Here is a 19578-nt window from a genome sequence, read left to right on the forward strand (position 1 = left end):
AACATGGGGATGGTAGGGGTCACACACAGTGAGCTGACAGCACCTGAAGGATCGATGAGTTATTCCCTGCAGGTGGAAGGTCCTCCAATCCAGCTCCACACCCTGAGCATCCTCATGGATCCAGTAGAAGCTTCTGGTCACTGCATGCAACCCTGTACACATGACCTTCAGAACCAGCTGGTGACCTTGGGGAGATGACACCTTCCACCTGAGATCCTGAATAAAGCCTTGGTCTATTTTTATGATCATTTTATAGTTTGTGATTCTTCCCTCTTATTGTTCTTCTGATTTTCCACGTATTAGGAGCCCTTTCTCAGTAGAATGATCATGTGTCTCTTTTCTTATCTCAGTTTTCATACTTGTGTAGTAGAATTAATCATCACGCCAATCCTTTGATTATGCCTTGCTAGTTCCCTGATCTCCAATACTCCTTCTTCTCCCCCTGTCCTACCCATCGGAAATCCAGCAATAACCCACAAGTTCTCCATCCTTTGATACCCAGGGGACATTGAATCCATGCAATGCCCTCCTGGAACAGGACCCCACCCCCACCAATGACCCACAACATGCACCCTGAGCCACTGTCCTTTTTTGACTCCATCCAAGCATTTATAAGTTGCTGAGAGGCCTGACCTGCTCTCTACAACAGGATGGTCAAGATGATAATAGTTTTATACACTTGTCGTGTGTGTCTGTGGGTGTTTCTGTGTGTGATCTCTAGATTCCACATTCATACTAGGTCCTAGTGGGAATCATTCTGTCTCTCAGGCTGTTGCAGAAATTGCAGTTCTGACCATATTAACTGAAAATAACCACAACCAGAGGTCTTTTTTCTTGTGCTCAGACTCTTGAAGTCTCTGTAGTCCCATGTCCATTATGCACTTTATGTGCTTCTAGCAAGATTGCACATTTGCTGGGGGTTTAAGAAAGGTACTGTGAGTTCCACTACAACTCCTGAAAAAGTTCAGATGATGCACATGGTGTTATGTGTAATACATTGATATTTTTGGGTCAGAAAGATGTAAATTCAAGTGATAGTCTTTTGGGCTCATGGAAATAGTTGTTTTCATCACTTTCTAAGATTGAGTCTGAATAGGTAAACACAGAATGCTATGCCCAGAGAGACTCACCTTGGACACGAAACCCCAGATCCTGACAGGAAACCTGCTCAGAACCTCCATCTGCACCTGCTCCTGGGCTTGAAAACAGAACTGGTGAGTAGTGGGCATCCCCTGGCAGTCTTGATCTTCTTCTACAAGGAGGTTTGTGTCTGGGCTCACAATGAGGTCCCCTCACTGTGTCCCTTGCACAGCAATGCACGGCTGTGTCCTCAGCTCTCAGGCTATTCATCTGCAGATACAGCATGTTCCTGGTGCTGTCTCTGGAGATGGTGAATCAGCCCTTTACAGCGTCTGCATAGTACATGCTACTTCCATTACTGCTATTGGATATGACCCACTGTAGCCACTACCGGGAGACTGGTGGAGCCAATGCATGCTGTAGCTATGAAAGGTGAAAGTAGAGGACTCACATAAGAGTCTCAGGGACCCGTCAGGCTTCACCAGGTCTCCCCCAGATTTCACCAACTGCTCCTCACCCTGAACACCTGCAGACACAGGACATCCTGGGCTGGATACAGTCGCAAATCCCCTGTTCCTCTCACTCATCTCCACTCACATACTTAACGTGTCTTTTTCTCCATGAATTAACTTTTAAAATAGCGTCAAGGTGACTGGGTGTCAGGCACTGAGGGGGGCACTTGATGGGATGAGCACTGGGTGTTATGCTATATGTTGACAAGTTGAAATCCAATAAAAAGAAATTGAAAAAATAAAAAAAAATAGCGTCAAGGATACAGGTGCAGTGAAACGGCTGGACACCTGCACCCCAATGTTTATAGCAGCACTGTCCACAATAGCCAAACTGTGGAAGGAGCTTCGGTGTCCATCCACAGATGAATGAATAAAGAAGATGTGGTCTATATATACAGTGGAATATTCCTCAGCCATTAGAAACGATGAATACCCACCATTTGATTCAACGTGGTTGGAACTGGAGGGTATTATGCTGAGTTAATAAGTCAATCAGTGGACACAAACCACAAAGTGAGGATCTCTGGAAGGGAGGTGAATGGGGGTATGGGGTGACTGGGTGATGGGCATTAAGGAGAGCACGTGATATGATGAGCACTGGGTGTTTATGCATCTGATGAATCACTGAATGCTCCTTATGAAACTGTGGAAGTGGTATTTGCTTCTTGAATTTAAATAAAAATAGAATATGTAGAAACATAAGAAAATAGTTTTTATTTTCATGTCAGTTAGTTAACAGGGTGTGTGATATTAGTTACAGGTACACATGTAGTGACTCGATACCTCCTTATGTCACTTGTGCTGCTCAGAGTAATGTTCTCCTTCATTCCCATCTAATTTGTTATTCCCCAACCTCCAGCCCTCTGGTAGCCCTCATGTTCTTCCCTTTGTTGTCTGTTTTTTGCTTTGCTTCTCTCTCTCATTTTTCCCCTTTGATCAGTTATATTTTGTTTTTTTTTAAAATCCACATAGCAGTAAAATAATATGGTGTTTTGTGTTTTTCTGAATGACTTAATTCACTTAGCTTAATACCCTCTAGACCTATGCATGTTGTTGGAGATGGAAAGATTGCTGCATCATAACTACCATCTATCTATCATCCATCTATCTATCTATCTATCTATCTATCTATCTATCTATCTATCATCAATCATCTGTCTATATATCTATCTATCTATATCTATCATCTATCTATCAATAATCTATCTATATCATCTATCTATATCAATCTATAATCCATCCATTGTTCTCATTTTTTCTTTCATCAGTACATAAAATCATTTGATTACCATGTAAAATATTATGTATTCACTGAATTTTTCTATTTAGAGGTCGAGTGTAGTGATTCTTCAGTTGTATAAACACCCACTGCTTATCCCATCATGTGTCCTCCTTAATGCCATCACCCAGTTACCCATCCCCCTGCCTCACCAGCAAACTTCACTTTGTTTTCTAGTGTTAAGTGTCTCTTATGTTTTGTCTCCCTCTGTGATTTCATCTTTTTTCCTTCCCTTCCTCTATGTTCATCTGTTTTGTTTCTTAAATTCCAAATGAGTGGAGTCATATGATTCTCTTCTCAGGCTCAAATTCGACTTTTAGATTTCACGACAGAGACTGTGCTGTATCTCTTCAGTCTGGTTGTTCATCACATTGAGTAGGTGTGCTTCTGGTGTGAAACATGAACATTTATCTTTAGGTGTTTGACTTTCTATACATCTTGGTGCACTTCGGGATCCCTGGGTGGCGCAGCGGTTTGGCGCCTGCCTTTGGCCCAGGGCGCGATCCTGGAGACCCGGGATCGAATCCCACGTCGGGCTCCCGGTGCATGGAGCCTGCTTCTCCCTCTGCCTGTGTCTCTGCCTCTCTCTCTTTCTCTCTCTGTGACTATCATAAATAAATAAAAATTAAAAAAAAAACAAAAAAAAACATCTTGGTGCACTTCAAAAATGGGTTCTAATATTTAGAATCTTCCCACCATATGTTGGTTTGCACATGGGGCTGATGGGCCCATGTGATACCCACATTGACATGATCAGTGAGAACCCAGAGAAGGAACATGTGAGTTAGCATCTGCCTGGGTTTCCTCAGCCCAGATCCAGACTCCTACAGGGTGACCTGGCACAGATCCCCTGTGGAGAAAGCCACCTCAGGATGGGGCAGGAATCCCCTACCCAGAGGGAGCCCCATACATGGGCACTCACAGGAAGGGATGTTCAGCAGCAGGGGTGAGGAGCACAGGACGCCTAGACTGGTAAAAGAAGCCATTGCCCTAAACTCAGTGCTTGCCTTCTCAACTGTGAGGAGGGGGATTTGAAGATATTTCAATCTTCATCAATGCTCTGTGTCATTTCGGGGTCACAGAGCCCTGCAGAATGGGGATGAGTATGTGGGGTTGAGGTAGTAAACCTGTGTATGGGGGATCTATGTCCAGATCCTATGAGTACACTCTTTTTTTTTTCAGAAATGGAGCCCTCAGTACACAAAGTCTTTTCATCAAATCTGATCCAGGGATCCTCACTCTGCGGCTCCTGCACTGGAGGATTTGGATCACCCACTAGGACCTCTCAGGTAGACTACATTCTCCCTTGGCTACAACTTTGCTACCACCACTATCTCTCAAATCCGCACCCCTTTTTTCTACTCTTTTTTCCTCTTTGCCTTTTGTCTCTTCCTTTTTCCTCTTTCCTTTTTTTTCTTCTTCTTTGGGATTCTTGGACTTTTATTTTTTACTACTTTGTTTTAAAATTTGTTTTTCAAAAAAAAAATTGTTTTTCATGGGCAGCCTGAGTGGCCCAGCAGTTTGGCACCACCTTCCTCCCAGGGTGTGATCCTAGAGACCTGGGATCGCGTTCCACATCCTGCTCCCTGCATGGAGCCTGCTTCTCCCTCTGCCTGTATCTCTGCCTCTCTCTCTCTCTCTCTCATGAATAAATAAATAAAATATTTAAAATAAAAATAATAATTTTTTTTCACTTTAGTGGTCCTTTTATTTTATTTGGTTCTGATCTTTGTTTTCATTTTCTGGTCTCTGACCACGTCAGAATAATCTAGGATGAAATTTACTTAGGTCGTTATTGATATTCTTGAGTCAGCCCATGCATACAGCCACTCTCCACACAGCAAAGTGACTAAAGGTAAGTATTCACCATGAAGAAAGTATCAGAGACAGTACTTGCTGCCAAAGGGTTACAGAATTGGGATTACAATTCGGTGTTAAATGCCAATTCAGAAGCACAAATATAAAGCTACTGGTGGCTCTGAAAAACAAGCATAAAAGATTCAAGAGACTTCATGACTGCAGAATTTAGATCTAATCAGGCTGAAATTAAAAGCCCATTAAATGACATGCAATCCAAACTGGAGATCCTAACAATGAGGGTTAATGAGGTAGAAGAAAGAGTGAGTGACATAGAAGACAGTTGATGGCAAGGAGGGAAGCTGAGGAGAAAAGAATATTAAAAGACCATTAGGAAAGGTTAAAGGAAATAAATGATATTCTCCGCAGGAAAAATCTATGTATAATTGGGGTCCCAGTAAGCACCGAGAGGGCCAAAGGGTCAGAAAGCATGATTGAAAAAATCATACCTGAGAACTTTCTTAATTTAGGGAGGAAAAGTGACATTCAGGTCCAGAAGATAGAGAGTCCCCCCCCAAAAAAATCAATAAAAACCTTTCAACACCTTGACATGTAATAGTGAAACTTGCAAATTCCAAAGATGAAGAGAAAATCCTTAAAGCAGGGAGAAGCAAGGGATCCTTACTTATAAGGCAAAAAATACCAGTTTATATTTTCTGCTCATTTCTGTCTGGATCTTTTGTTTCTTCGGTGTTGAGTTTAAGTTATTTTAGGTCTTGGATACTAGCCCTTCATCTGATTCGTCCAATGCAAATATCTTCTTCTTTCCCGAGATAGACTTTTGGTTTCTTTGGCTATTTCCTATGTTGTGATGAAGATTTTTATCTTGATGAAATCCTAATATTTCATTTTGCCTTTTGTTTCCCTTGCCTTTGGAGACACATCAAACAAGATTTTGCTGAGGCTGTGGTCAAATTGCTCCCTTGGATCTACTCTTGTAGTATTTTGGAGGCGTCATGCCTCATATTAAGTGTGTCATCTACTTTATCTTGTGTGTGGTGTAAGAAAATGGCCCAGTTTCATTATTCTACATGTGTCTGTCCTATTTTCCCAGCACTATTTTATGAAGAGATCATCTTTTTTCCATTGGGTATTCTTTACTGCTTTCTATAAGACTAGTTGACCATGGAAGTGGTAGTTCATTTCTGGATTATCTATTCTGTTCCTTTGATCCATGAGTCTGTTTATGTGTCAGTACCACACTGTCTTGAGGATGACAGTTTCTAATACAGCTTGATATCAGGTATCGTGATGTCTTCTGTATCTTTATTTTTATCTCCTCAACATCCGTTTTCATCTTCAGGGTCTTTAATGGTGTCATACATTTTGTTAATAATAAATTTATTTTTTATTGGTGTTCAATTTCCCAACATACAGAATAACACCCAGTGCTCATCCCGTCAACTGCCCCCCTCAGTGCGTGTCCCCATTCACCCCCACCCCCCACCCTCCTCCCCTTCCACCACCCCTAGTTCATTTCCCAGAGTTAGGAGCCTTATGTTCTGTCTCCCTTTCTGATATTTCCCACAAATTTCTTCTCCATTCCCTTCTATTATTTATATTCCTCAAATGAATGAGAACATATAATGTTTGTCCTTCTCCGATTGACTTACTTCACTCAGCATAATACCCTCCAGTTCCATCCACGTTGAAGCAAATCATGGGTATTTGTAATTTCTAATGTCTGAGTAATATTCCATTGTACACATAAACCACATCTTCTTTATCCATTCATCTTTCGATGGACACTGAGGCTCCTTCCACAGTTTGGATATTGTGGACATTGCTGCTAGAAACATCGGGGTGCAGGTGTGCCAGCATTTCATACCCCCGGCATCTGTATCTTTGGGGTAAATCCCCACCAGTGCAATTGCTGGGTCATAGGGCAGGTCTATTTTTAACTCTTTGAGGAACCTACACACAGTTTTTTAGACATTATTGGTTTGTTTATTTTGGCTCTCATAAAAATGCTAAAAGTATTTTGATAGGGTTTGCACTGAATATGTAAATTTCTTTGAGTATCATGCTGATTTTATTAATATTTTCTCCAGTCTATGAGGATAATATATTTTTTCCATTACGCTATGTTTTCCTCAATTTCTTTCTCAGTTCTCAGACTAAGATGCTTTTCCTTCTTGGTTAGCTTTATTCCTTCTTGTCTTTTGTGCTTTCGTGTAATTATAAATGGGATTCATTCCTTGATTTTTACTTCTTTTTTTTTCATTTTTAGTGTATAGAAACGTTACTGACTTCCCTTTATCAATTTTTATGATTTGACTTACTGAATTCCTGTATCTGTTCTAGCAAGTTTCTGGTGGAGTGTTTTGGGATTTCTTTTTTTTTGTTTTGTTTTGTTTGTTTTGGGATTTCTACATAAAGTATCATGTCTTCTGTTAAGAATGAAATTTTGACTTTTTCTTGCCTGATTCAGATGCACCTTTCTTCTTTTCATTGTGTGATTGCTGAGATGAAGACTTCTAGTACTGTGTTGAACAGTGACGAGTGAACATCCCTGTTGTGTTCCCGACCTCATGGGAAAAACTCTCTCACTCTGGGGTTTTCGATGATGCTTTTGTGATCTTGAGTAAATTCCCACTCTACTTACACAGCAGAAGCTTTTCATCAAGAAAGAATGATCTCTTGTCAAATACTATTTGTGCATCAGTGGACGAGTTCAAATTATTCTTTTCCTTTCTTTTATTAATGTGGTTTGCCATGCTGATTGATTTTTAGGCATTGAAGCAACCTTGCAGGTCAGGAAGAAATCTCATTTGGTCATAGTGAATAATCCTTTCAGTATATAATTGGATTATATTGGCTAGAACCTTGGTGAGAATTTCTGAATCCACATTGTTCAGGAATATTGTTCTATAATTCTGCTTGTTGGTGCAGTAATTGCCTGATTTTGGGGTCAAGGTAATGTTGACATCAGAGAATGGGTTTGGAAAATTTTCTTCCATTCCTATGTTTTGGAACATTTTCAAAGGAACTGGCATTAATTTTTCTTTACATGTTTATTGAAATCCCCCACCAGCCATCTGGACTTTTGTTTGTTGAGAGAATTTTAATTATGATTGTGTTCTTATTTTCTGGATATGGGTATGTGCTGTTCTTCCTTTCCTCTCCATTAAGTTTTGATACTTTTTATGTTTCTAGGAATGCATCCATTTCTTCTAGATTGTTTAATTCATTGGCATACAATTGTTCAGAATATTGTCTTATACTTGTTTGTATTTCTTGGCTGTTGGTTGTGATCTTTCCTTATTTATTAATGATTTTATCATTATCAGTCCTTTTTATTTGTTTTATTTTACAAGTCTGTCTGGGTGCTTACAATCTTATTTATTCTTTAAAAGAATCATCCCCTGAGTGACTTGATCTACTGTCTTTTTTATAACCTTGGTTTCTTCTCTATTCTTGATTATTCTTCTTTCACCTGGATTTAGGAATCCTTTGCTGTTCTTTCTCCAACTCCTTTTGGTCCAAGCCTTACTTTTATTTATGAGACTTTTATTGTCCCCTGAGGAAGGACTGTATTGCTCTATCCTCCCTTCTGTGGATCACTTTTGCTGTGTCCCAAAGTTTTGAAAGTGTTGTGTTTTCATTTTCATTTAATCTGTGTATTGTTTTAATTCTCTAACTTCCTGGTTGACCCATTCCCTGTTCAGTATGACGTTCCTTTACCTCCATTATTTATGTACCTTTTGTATTTTTATGGTGGTTCACTTCTAGTTTCATTGCACTGTGGTCTGAATATATGCAAGGAATAAATTCACTCTTTCTGTACCAGTTGAATCTTGATGTGTGACCTTCTATATGATCAATTCTGGAGAATTTTTCATGTGCCCTGGAGAAGAATGTGTTTTCTCCTGCCTTAGGATGCAACACTGTGTATATATCTTTGAAGTCCATCTGTTCCAGTGTATTGTTCTAAGCACTTGTTTCCTTGTTGAGATTCTGCTTTTATGATGTTTCCTTGCTATCAGCGGGATATGAAAGTTCCCACACTGTTGTATTATTATCAGTCAGTCTCTTTAATTTTATTGTTGAATGGTTTATATACTTGCCTACTCCAAATTTAGGGACACAAATATTTAAAATAGATGACTTCTGTATTGACTTTTTTATGATACTGTATCCTTCTAAATCTTTTATTACGGTTTAGTTGGTAGTCTATTTGTCTGATATAAGTGTTGTACTCCAACTTTCTTTTGAAGCACATTGATATGATAAATGGTTCTTTACCCCTCACATTCATTTGGATCTCTCTTTGTGTCTAAAAGATTTTCTTCTATATTTCTTCAAATATACTTTCTGTCCCCTCTCATCATTCTCCCTCTGGAACCCCAATAATGCTAATTTTGTTTCATTTTATGGCCCCACTGATCCACTACACACACCCTGAACCAGTGTCCTTCCTGGACTCCATCCAAGCATTTATGACTTGCTGAGAGGCTGCTCTGCTCTAAACTGACATGATGGTGAAGGTGATGAAGGTTTATACTCTCTTGTGTGTATGCTCTTCCGACTACATTCTCACCATGTACTTGTTGGGGTCCTTGCTACTCCAGGATGTCGCTATTATTGTTCTATGACTGTGGTTCAAGACCGTGGTCCTTCCTGTGGTCTTTCTCTGCATTTGATTCTTGAGCCCTTTGCATCGTCATGTACAGCATGTACTTTATACTGTTTCTAAGATCCTTAACCAGTGAGCAGCATGGTTCTGTCATGCATCATGAATACACGTGGAGGTCTTATAAGGGAGAAGTTGAGGTACATGTAGATATGTGTAATAAATGAGTATTTAGGGACATTGGTAAGTAAGTCTAAGCAAATTAGACTTTGGGCATATAAGAATAGTGGCTTACCAAGATGCCTGGGTGGTTCAACGAATGAGAGTCTGCTTTTGATTCAGGTCATGATCGCAGGGTCCTGGGATCGAGTATCACTTCAGGCTTGTCACGGGAAGCCTGCTTCTCCTTCTGCCTATGTCTCTTTCTCTCCGTTTCAAAGAAGCAAGCAAACAAACAAATAAATAAATAATCTTTCAAAAAAGGAATAGTTGTTTGCAAATTGCCTAATTCAGAGACTGAGTAAGGAATATGTAATGAAAGAGACATTGTAGTTTGTGTAATTTGATATATTTCTCTTTTTATGACAACAAAATTGTCAGTTGGAGACTAGATAGGTCACCACAGAATCCTATGTCCAAAGAGGCTCCTGAGGGAAACTGCTTTGTGTAGAGGAGCCCCAGACCCTGACAGGAAACCCTCCCAGAACCTCCATCTGCACCTGCTCCTGGGTCTTCAAGACAGAAGTGGTGAGTAGTGTGCACTCCCTGGTGATCCTGATCCCCTTCCACAAGGGAGATTTTGTGCTCACACTGTGGTCCCCTCAGTGTGCCCTTCCCACAGTAATACACTGTGGAGTCCTTGGCTTTCAGGCTGTTCATCTGCAAATACAGTGTGATCCTGGTGGACCCAGCTCATAAAGTAGCTACTGAAGGTGAATACAGAGGACACACAGGGGAGTCTTGCAGTTGATATAAGGCAGACCTACAGGAGACAATGTATTTTATTTTGCATGTGGATGAGCTACTTAATATATGGTGTGAGGTGGGATTTCATATGAGGACAAGGTGTCTATTCATGGCTTCTGTGCATTTCTGATTGTGTTTTTCATTAGTTTTGTTGTTTAGTTCAATAGTTTTGCTACAGATTTTGAATGCCATCCTTAGTCTGATGATATATTTGCAAATATCTTCTCCCATCCTCTAGGTTGCCTCTTAACTATGTTGAGTGTTTCCAAAGCTGTACAACAGCTCCTTCCTTGATGGAATCCATATAGCTTATTTTTGGTTTTGTTTTCCTTTCTTCTGGAGATTCAGGTAGCAAGAAGCTTTTCTGGCTGAAGTCACAGAATCTCTAGGATTTTGATGTTTTCCTGCTTCACAAATAGGTCTTTCATCTACTCTGAGTTAATCTTTGTGTCACGTGTAAGAATGTGTCCCAGGTTCATTCTTCTACTGTGACTGTCCAATATTCTCAACCTCACCTGTTGAAGAGATTGTTCTTTTTCCAGTCAATAGTCTTTTGTGCTTTGTCAAAGATAATTTGACCATAGAGTTGTGTGTCCATTTCTGGGTTTTCTATTTTGTGTCATTCGCCTATGTGCCTTCTTTTCTGGCACTATTATACCGTCTGGATGATCACAACTTCGAAGCTGCAATTGTGATGCCTTCGCTTTGAGTTTTTCAACATTCTTTTGCCTAGTCAGGATCTATTTTCATTCCTTTCAAGTTTTAGGATTGTTTATTCCATTTCCTTGAAAAATGTTTTCGGTGTTTTGATAAGGTTTGCATTGAATGTGTATATTGCTCCTGGTAGCATAGACATTTTATCAATATTTATTCTTCCAATCTATTAGAATAGAATGTGTTCCATCTATTTGTGTCTTCCTCAATTTCTTTCATAAGTGAGCTAGGAGGTTTAGACTATAGATCCTTTCCCTCTTTGGTTAGGATTATTCCTCATTATCTGATGTTTCTCATGCAATTATAAATGGGATCCACACCTTAATTTCTCTTTCTTTGGTTTCATTTCTAGTTTATAGAAATGCCACTGACCTCTTTGTATCTATTTTATATGGTTAGATTTTGCTGAATTTTTTGAAGGAGTCTTTGGGTTTTGTACCAAAATTATGAAAGACAGAAGCCCAGGTGGCTCAGCGGTTTAGCGCCGCCATCAGCTCAGGGCGTGATCCTGGAGACCCGGGATCGAGTCCCACATCAGACTCCCTGCATGGAGCCTGCTTCTGCCTCTGCCTTTCTCTCTGCCTCTCTTTCTCTCTGTGTCTTTCATGAATAAATAAATATAATATTTTTTAAAATTCCAAAAGATTTTGCATGTGCTGAGTGAAATTTGACTTTTTATTTGCTGATTTTGATGCATTTTCCTCCGTTTTTTTTTTATTGCTGAGGCTAAGTTTTCTAGTACTATGCTGAAGAACAGTTGTGACAGTGGACATCCTTGTCATTTTCCTGAGCTTAAGGGAAAATATCTCAATTTTCCCTCTTGTATCAATTTTTAGATGGATTTTATGATATAGAATATGCTCCCCTATCCCAACACAGCATTTTTTTTTATCAAGACAGAATAATATCTTTTGTCAAATGCTTTTTGGGCATCAGTTGAGTGGAATAAATGGTTCTTGTCCTTTTTTTTATTAACGTGGTTCTTACATGGATTGTTTTGCTGACAGTGAACCATCCTTGCAGCCCAGGAATTGATCCCATTTGGTCGTGGTAAATAGCAGTAATAATATACTGTTGGTCCTATTCATTAGAAACTTGTTGAGAATTTTGCATTAATTTTCATCAAGAATAGTAGCCTCTAATTCTCCTTCATTACACGGTCTTCATTTTGGAGGTCAATGTAATGCTGACATCAGAGAATGAGTCTGGAAGTTTTTGTTCAATTTCTATTATTTGATATAGTTTCAGAAGAATCAGAATAGATTCTTATTGCTGAGTTTCACTTGGCAACCATCCGAACCTGGACTCTTGTTTGTCAGAAAACTTTTAATTATGATTGATTTTCATATCCAGATAATGGTTCTGTACAGCTTTTACTTTCGTTCCTGTTTTTGTTTTGATTGATTTTTATGTTCCTAGGAATGCATCCGTTTCTTCCAGATTGCCCAATTATTTGGCTTATAACTGCTTATAATTAATTTATATTATTGTTTGTATTTCTTGCTGTTGGTTGTGATCTCTCCTCATTCATCTATGATTTTAACAATTTGAGTGCTTTCAGTTTTATATTGACAAGTCTATCTAGTGGTTTCTCACTCTTACTGCTATTTTCATAATATCAGCTCCTAGGTTTGTTTACATTCTGTTATTTTTTATTTCTTTATCCTTGATTTCTATCCTAAAATTTATTATTTACCTTGTCTTATTAACTTACTTGACGCAGCATAATACCCTCCAGTTCCATCCACGTTGAAGCAAATGGTGGGTATGCATCTCTTCTGATGGCTGAGTAATATTCCATTGTATATATGGATCACATCTTCTTTATCCATTTATGTGTCATTGGACACCGAGTCTCCTTGCACAGTTTGGCTATTGTGGACATGGTGTGAAAAACCCTTGATTCCTTGTTGAGCTTCTGTGTATATAAACATTCCTGCTGTCAGAGGGATATTACATTCCCTGCTGTTAGGTTATTAGTAGACATTCGTTACATTATTGTTTTGGTTAATTGGTTTATGTATTGGCTGCTCCTAAGTAAATGGTGTGGATATTTAGTAAAGAGAGATATCTTTTTAGCTAGAGTAATGGTATAGTATCCTTTAATGTTATAGTATCCTTCTTCATCTCTTATTATAGTCTTTGTTTTCAGTTCTAGTTCATCTGATTTAAGTCTTGCTCCTCTTGATGTCCATTGACATGATAAATGGCTCTTTACTACCTCACGTTCAATTTGGATGTGACTTTGTATTGAAAATGAGTGTCTTCTATGATTTGATCAAATATACGTTCTTTCCTCTCTTTTCTCTCATGCACACCAATTATTCTAATTTTGTTTTTTTTTTCTTTTTCTTTTTGTATGGCATTGTTGATTCTTGAGTTTCTCCTTATGGTCCATTATTTGTGTTTCTCTCTTTCCCTCAGCTTCCTTCCTTTCTATCAACTTGTCTTCAATGTCACTTAATCTCCCTTCTGACTCATTTACCCTAGCTGTTAGAGGATGCAGTTTAGACTGCATGTCAGAGCACTTTTCATTTTCACCTGAACTTGCTTAATTTCTACACTAAGTGATAACCTAGTGTGTTTTAGCTTTCTTGAATACCAGCTAGAACCTAACTGCGGTCTCCCAGTCCACACTGGTCTAGATGCTTCTGGGGGCAGACACAGGTGCACTGATCTGCAGGGTGCCCAATGGCAGGAGAGTATTATGCTGAGTGAAGTAAGTACATCAGAGAAGGACGAACAATATATGGTCTCACTCATACGGGGAATACGAAAAATAGGGAAAGGAATTGTAGGGGAAATGAGAGAAAATGAGTGGTAAATATCAGAGAGGGTGATAGAACCTGAGAGACTCCTAAATCTGGGAAATGAACGAGGAGGAGTGGAAGGGGAGTTGGGCAGGGAGTGGGCTGACTAGGTGATGGGCACTGAGGGGGGGCACTTGACAGGATGAACACTGGATGTTATACTGTGGGTCGGCAAAACAAATTCCAATAATAATATACCAAAAAATCCCTCTCTATTGTTGCCTCTCTAATGTGTGTTGCTGATGGAATTATTTTACCTTTTTTTCTCTATCTAATTCATTTTGCCAACATATACCTGTGGTTTTTGAATCACATGCAGTAACTGGACTATTGTCTTTGAGGAGGACACGTAAAATGATGAAACCTGAGAATTATACTATATATCTCAAATTGGACTTAAACTCGCACATCCTTTGAAGCAATAAGATGTGGAGGATGTTGCAGAACAAAGACTACTTTCTGGGGCCTCTCAGAGAGCTGCTTAACTAAGGACATCATCCACCCAAACCACAGAGAGGATCGTGCCCCCACAGACACTGCTGGAGCCTACATGATTTCACAGAAGCCTTGGAATTCCTTAGAAATGAGTGTGTTTCCATGGGTGATTACCTTTGGATACGTGTACTTTTGATGTAGATTTCTCTCCCCAAACGTGAGGAGTACCCTCCAACTCATTGAGAGCCTGAGTAGAATCAAGGCAAAGGAAGGCCTAAGTCTTCATTTTTATTACTGTCTCAATGCCTAACCAGAATATAGGAAAATCTAAAAAAATTGAAATCTACTAACTTGGGGATATATCTGGTCAAAGGTCATCAAGTTGAATTTAGAAGACTGGAATTTAGGGATCCCTGGGTGGCGAAGCGGTTTAGTGCCTGCCTTTGGCCCGGGGCCTGATCCTGGAGACCCGGGATCGAATCCCACATCGGGCTCCCAGTGCATGGAGCCTGCTTCTCCCTCTGCCTGTGCCTCTGCCTCTCTCTCTCTCTCTCTCTCTCTGTGTGTGTGTGTGACTATATAAATAAATAAAAATTAAAAAAAAGAAGACTGGAATTTAGAACAATGTTTATAAAGATACAATTGGGATTGAACAGACATGGAAGACACTGAAGAATCACTTACTGTAGTGATAAAAGGAAAAACAAAAACAAACAAAAAATCCCTTTTCTGCCCCAAAGTAAAAATGCTATTACCAACATGCTGTCCCATATGCAGGATTAAAAGGACACATGAAAGAAAATACTGGGGATATAGAAGATAACATGGTGGATAACAATGACTGACAAGAAGAGGGGATAAAAGCTCATGGACCTAAAGGTAGACTTAGGGAATTCAGTGGCTTATGAAAACAGTAATATTTTTATCATTGGAGTCCCACAAAATGAAGAGAGAGAAAATGTTCCAGGTTATTCGATCAAAATATAGCCAGAAAACTCCCTAATCAGGAAGGACACAGACCTTAAAACCCAGGAAACACACATACTCCCATGAAATTCAACAAGTTTTATCATCTCCAAGGCATTTCAATATCAAACTCACAGAATACCAGACAAGGAAGGAATCCTGAAAGCAGCAAGGGAACTGCTGTCCTGAACCTCACAGCCACCAGAATAGCAGCATCTGGATGGTGATGCTCAGACTCAGGTCCCACAGGGTCGGCACATCCCCCTCCTCTGGAAATGTTGATAAATCATCCTCCTCACAGTAGAGTTCCACAATCTCCCAGTCCCCTGCTCCATATGTGAAGGTTCTCCCTCCGTGTGTCCGCTAGGTCTTGCTCACAGAGTCCTAGGATTGTCCGCAGGTTCATCCTCTCTGCAGGAGGGGACAATTGCGAAATCCACCCATCACCTTATGGACAGAAGTTATCAGGGACTTATCACACCTCATGGACGGAAGTTATCACCTCATGGACAGAAGTTATCAGGGACTTATCACAACAAATGCAAGAATTTCAGAGCATCATTGTTTGGGTTCATGTGTCACTAAAATCTTAGCCTGTGCCCCCTCTGGAACATCATAGGAACAGGGGGAATAAACAACAGATACCCATTCCCACAGTTCTAGAATCTGGGACGTCTGAGGTCCAGATGCCAACAGATCTGGTGTCTGGAGAGCGCGCACATCCTAAGGCGCCCTTTCCCAGTCACCTTGCATGGTGTCAGGACTGAGTGTATAAGGACCCTGATACCATCATGGGGCTGAAACTCCTGAAATAAGTTCTCCCCTAAGTCCCTACCTCCAACCCCATCACATGGGTGTTAGTTAGTTCTAGATGGGGAAGGTCAGTCACTCACTGTGAGCTGATATCAGCACCTAAGGTATCACTGAGATATTTCCTGCAGATAAAAGGCTCTCCCAATCCAGTTCCTCATCCTGAGGTTCTTCCTGGATCCAGTAGAATCTTCTGGTCCCTGATTGGACACAGTATACAGATGTCTTTAAGAATCAGCTGATGAGGGCTGCCCCGGTGGCGCAGCGGTTTGGCACCGCCTGCAGCCTGGGGTGTGATCCTGGGGACCCAGGATCGAGTCCCACGTCGGGCTCCCTGCATGGAGCCTGCTTCTCCCTCTCCCTGTGTGTGTGTGTCTCTCTCTCTGTGTGTGTCTATGAATAAATAAATAAAATCTTAAAAAAAAAAGAATCAGCTGATGAGGGATCCCTGGGTGGCGCAGCATTTTGGCGCCTGCCTTTGGCCCAGGGCGCGATCCTGGAGACCCAGGATCGAATCCCACATCGGGCTCCCGGTGCATGGAGCCTGCTTCTTCCTCTGCCTGTGTCTCTGCCTTTCTCTCTCTCTCTGTGACTATCATAAATAAACAAAAATTAAAAAAAAAAGAATCAGCTGATGACCATAGGGAGAGGACTAATTCAACTTGAAATTCTGAGTGATTTCCTAGTCTACCTCTATTACCATATCATAAGTTTGCTGCTTCTCTGTGATTCTTCCTAATTTTCAGGACGTCACATATTTTTCGTGTTTGATTGTTGATTCCTCTAGAAGTTGGGGAACATGGAGATATTTGTGTATTATTCATTTTTAGGGAGAATCATAAATAAGTGTAAGCAGCTCTTTGCGCATGTAAACTAGCTGTTTTCCTACATAAACTAAATTTCTGAATCAGACACTGTATAGTTAAACAGATATCCCTGGTCCAGAGATGCTCCCTGCAGGAAAATACTCTATGGAGAGGAATTCCAGACCCTGACAAGAAACCTGCCCAGAACGTCCACTTGCATCTGCTCCTTCAAGACAGAAGTAGTGAGGAGTGTGCACACCCTGGTGTTCCTGATCCCCTTCTACAGGGAGGTTTGTGTCTGGGCTCACACTGAGGTCCCCTCACTGTGTCCCCTGCACAGTAATACATGGCCGTGTCCTCAGCTCTCAGGCATCTGCAGAAACAGTGTGTTCTTGGCGTTGTCTCTGGAGATGGTGAATCGGCCCTTCACAGCGTCTGCGTCGCTTGTGCTACTTCCGCTAGCATATATCCATGCGACCCACTGCATCCCCTTCCCGGGAGCCTGGCGGACCCAGCTCATGCTGTAGCTACTGAAGGTGAATCCAGCGGCCACACAGGAGAGTCTCAGGGACCCCCCAGGCTTCACGGGGTCTCCCCCAGACTCCACCAGCTGCACCTCACCATGGACACCTGCAGACACAACACATCTTGGTCAGGAAACTGTCCCACATCCCCTGTTTCTCACTCACAAACTCAAGGTCTCTTGTCTTCCATGAATTACCTTTTAAAATAGCGACAATTAAAACCCAGCTGAGCACAGACTCCATGGTGAGTTGTCTGTATTCTGTCCTGATCCCTGTATGGGGTCACCTGAGCATCCTGGAACTGGTTTAATCTGTGGAGGGAGGGCCTTATTTGCACGTCCTATGACTAAATAGTCATCTCCAGACTTAGATTTGATTCTTTACAAGTTATAAACAGGGATTGCATTATATCTGCATTCAACCCTGTTTCATGTCTTGTGAGAATATGAAATGTTCTACCTGTGAACAGAATTTTCTTTGCATCTATTTAAAAATCTCTCATTATTGTTGAGAAATTTTAGTATGTATTATTTTAACTACATCCCAATATTTGATCCCATTATATTTAATGGCAATGTCAATGCAATTATTTTGTTAATTTCCTTTTTAGTGATTTGTGTTATTGTGTTAAAATATAGCTTTATTTGCTATTTTTATTTTTTCCCCTGAACATTCTTGAAATAGTTAATTAATTCTAAACATTTGTTTGTGGAGGTTCAAACATTTGCTCTGGTAGCAGATCATGTCATATGGATAATATTTTTTTTCTTTACCTACTAATTTATAAATCTTTTAATTTTTCATTACCTTTATTTCCAGGGTAGGTCTTCCTATTTTTGTGGTGAAAATATCTTTCTTCTATTTTCCTGAGTTCTTTGGACATACAACTCTGTAGACATTAGACAGATCTTGGGAGTAAAGTATTTCATTTTGCCTGTGCATGAGCTACCTAGAATATGACACCAAGACAAAGACCCAAGTAGATGGCCCATGTACCTCTAAGACAACAAGACCTTATATTTGTGGAAAGTTAAAGCCACGAAGTTTTTTGAGTCAGTGAATTATTGAGAAACGGACAAGACTTGTTTGTACAGCATTCTGAGCCCTGTGTTCCCTGTTCTGGTGCTGAGGCTGGTTGTTCCCTCCTGGTACAGAGAAGGAAACATTCGGAAGAAGATTTATATCCTGCCAACAAGGGGATATATGTGGGATATATGTGGCTCACCATGTTTGACCTCTGGGGGTTTTAAAGTGGCATTTGTTCACAATAACCCAGGGGACTAGCTGACATATACGGTGTCACAGTCGATTGTCTTTCATGATACCATGTTGAATAATCATGGTGGGAATGAGTATCCTTGTGTGGCTCCTGACTTGACAGGAAGGTTTCAGTTTTTCACTGTTGAATATGGTATTGGTGTATGTGTTTTGGAAATTGCCACTATTCTCTCGACTCAATATCTTCTGCCTCGATTTTTAAGACGTTTTGAGGATAAAGTGTAATGGCTTTTGCCAAATTGTTTTAGGCATCATAGGAAAGGATCATGTACATCTAATCCTTCACTCTGCTAATTCAGGGGATCCCAGTTATAATCTGGGCATATTGAAGGATACTTGCACCACAGGGCTGATTTCCTCTGGGTCCTCCTGTGTGATCCTCTCCATGTGCTGTTCCATTCAGGATGCCAGGATTTTGCATTTATGTGCATCTGAGATATGACCTTTAGTACCTTCTTATGGGGTCCTTGCCTTGTTTTGTTGTCAGAGTCATCCTGGCCTCCTTAAGTGAATCTGGGCATGTTCCATTCTCATTATTTTGGAATAGGTTCAGATGTTTTGGCCTTAATTCTTCTGAAAATGTTTGGTCAAATTCATAGATAAATCCATCTGATACGGGATTTTTTTCTTTTTGGTTTGTTCTTTTTTATTTTACTTTATTTGTTTGGTCTTTTTTTGAGAGAATAGCTTTTAGATAATAACATTCAGTTGTCTTATTAGATTTTTTTGCTCATATTTTATTACTTTATGAAAACTTTTAGTGGATTGGCAATTCTAGAAATTTTATAATTTGCCTTGGTTATTCAATATGTGCTGTAGTATCATCTTTGTATTTTTTTCATGGGCTTTTTAAAAGATTTTATTTATTTATTCATGAGAAACACACACACCCAGAGAGAGAGAGAGAGAGAGAGAGAGAGATAGGCAGAGACACAGGCCGAAGGAGAAGCAGGCACTATGCAGGGAGC

At 40.2% G+C, this 19578-nt stretch overlaps 1 pseudogene; it reads right to left on the minus strand.

The window, feature by feature from the left end:
- Positions 1 to 16104: 16104 nt before the first annotated feature.
- On the minus strand, positions 16105 to 17575 carry LOC119876549 (annotated as a pseudogene).
- Positions 17576 to 19578: the final 2003 nt, after the last annotated feature.

This window comes from Canis lupus, chromosome 8 (assembly GCF_011100685.1).
Source record: "Canis lupus familiaris isolate Mischka breed German Shepherd chromosome 8, alternate assembly UU_Cfam_GSD_1.0, whole genome shotgun sequence".
NCBI lineage: Eukaryota > Metazoa > Chordata > Mammalia > Carnivora > Canidae > Canis > Canis lupus.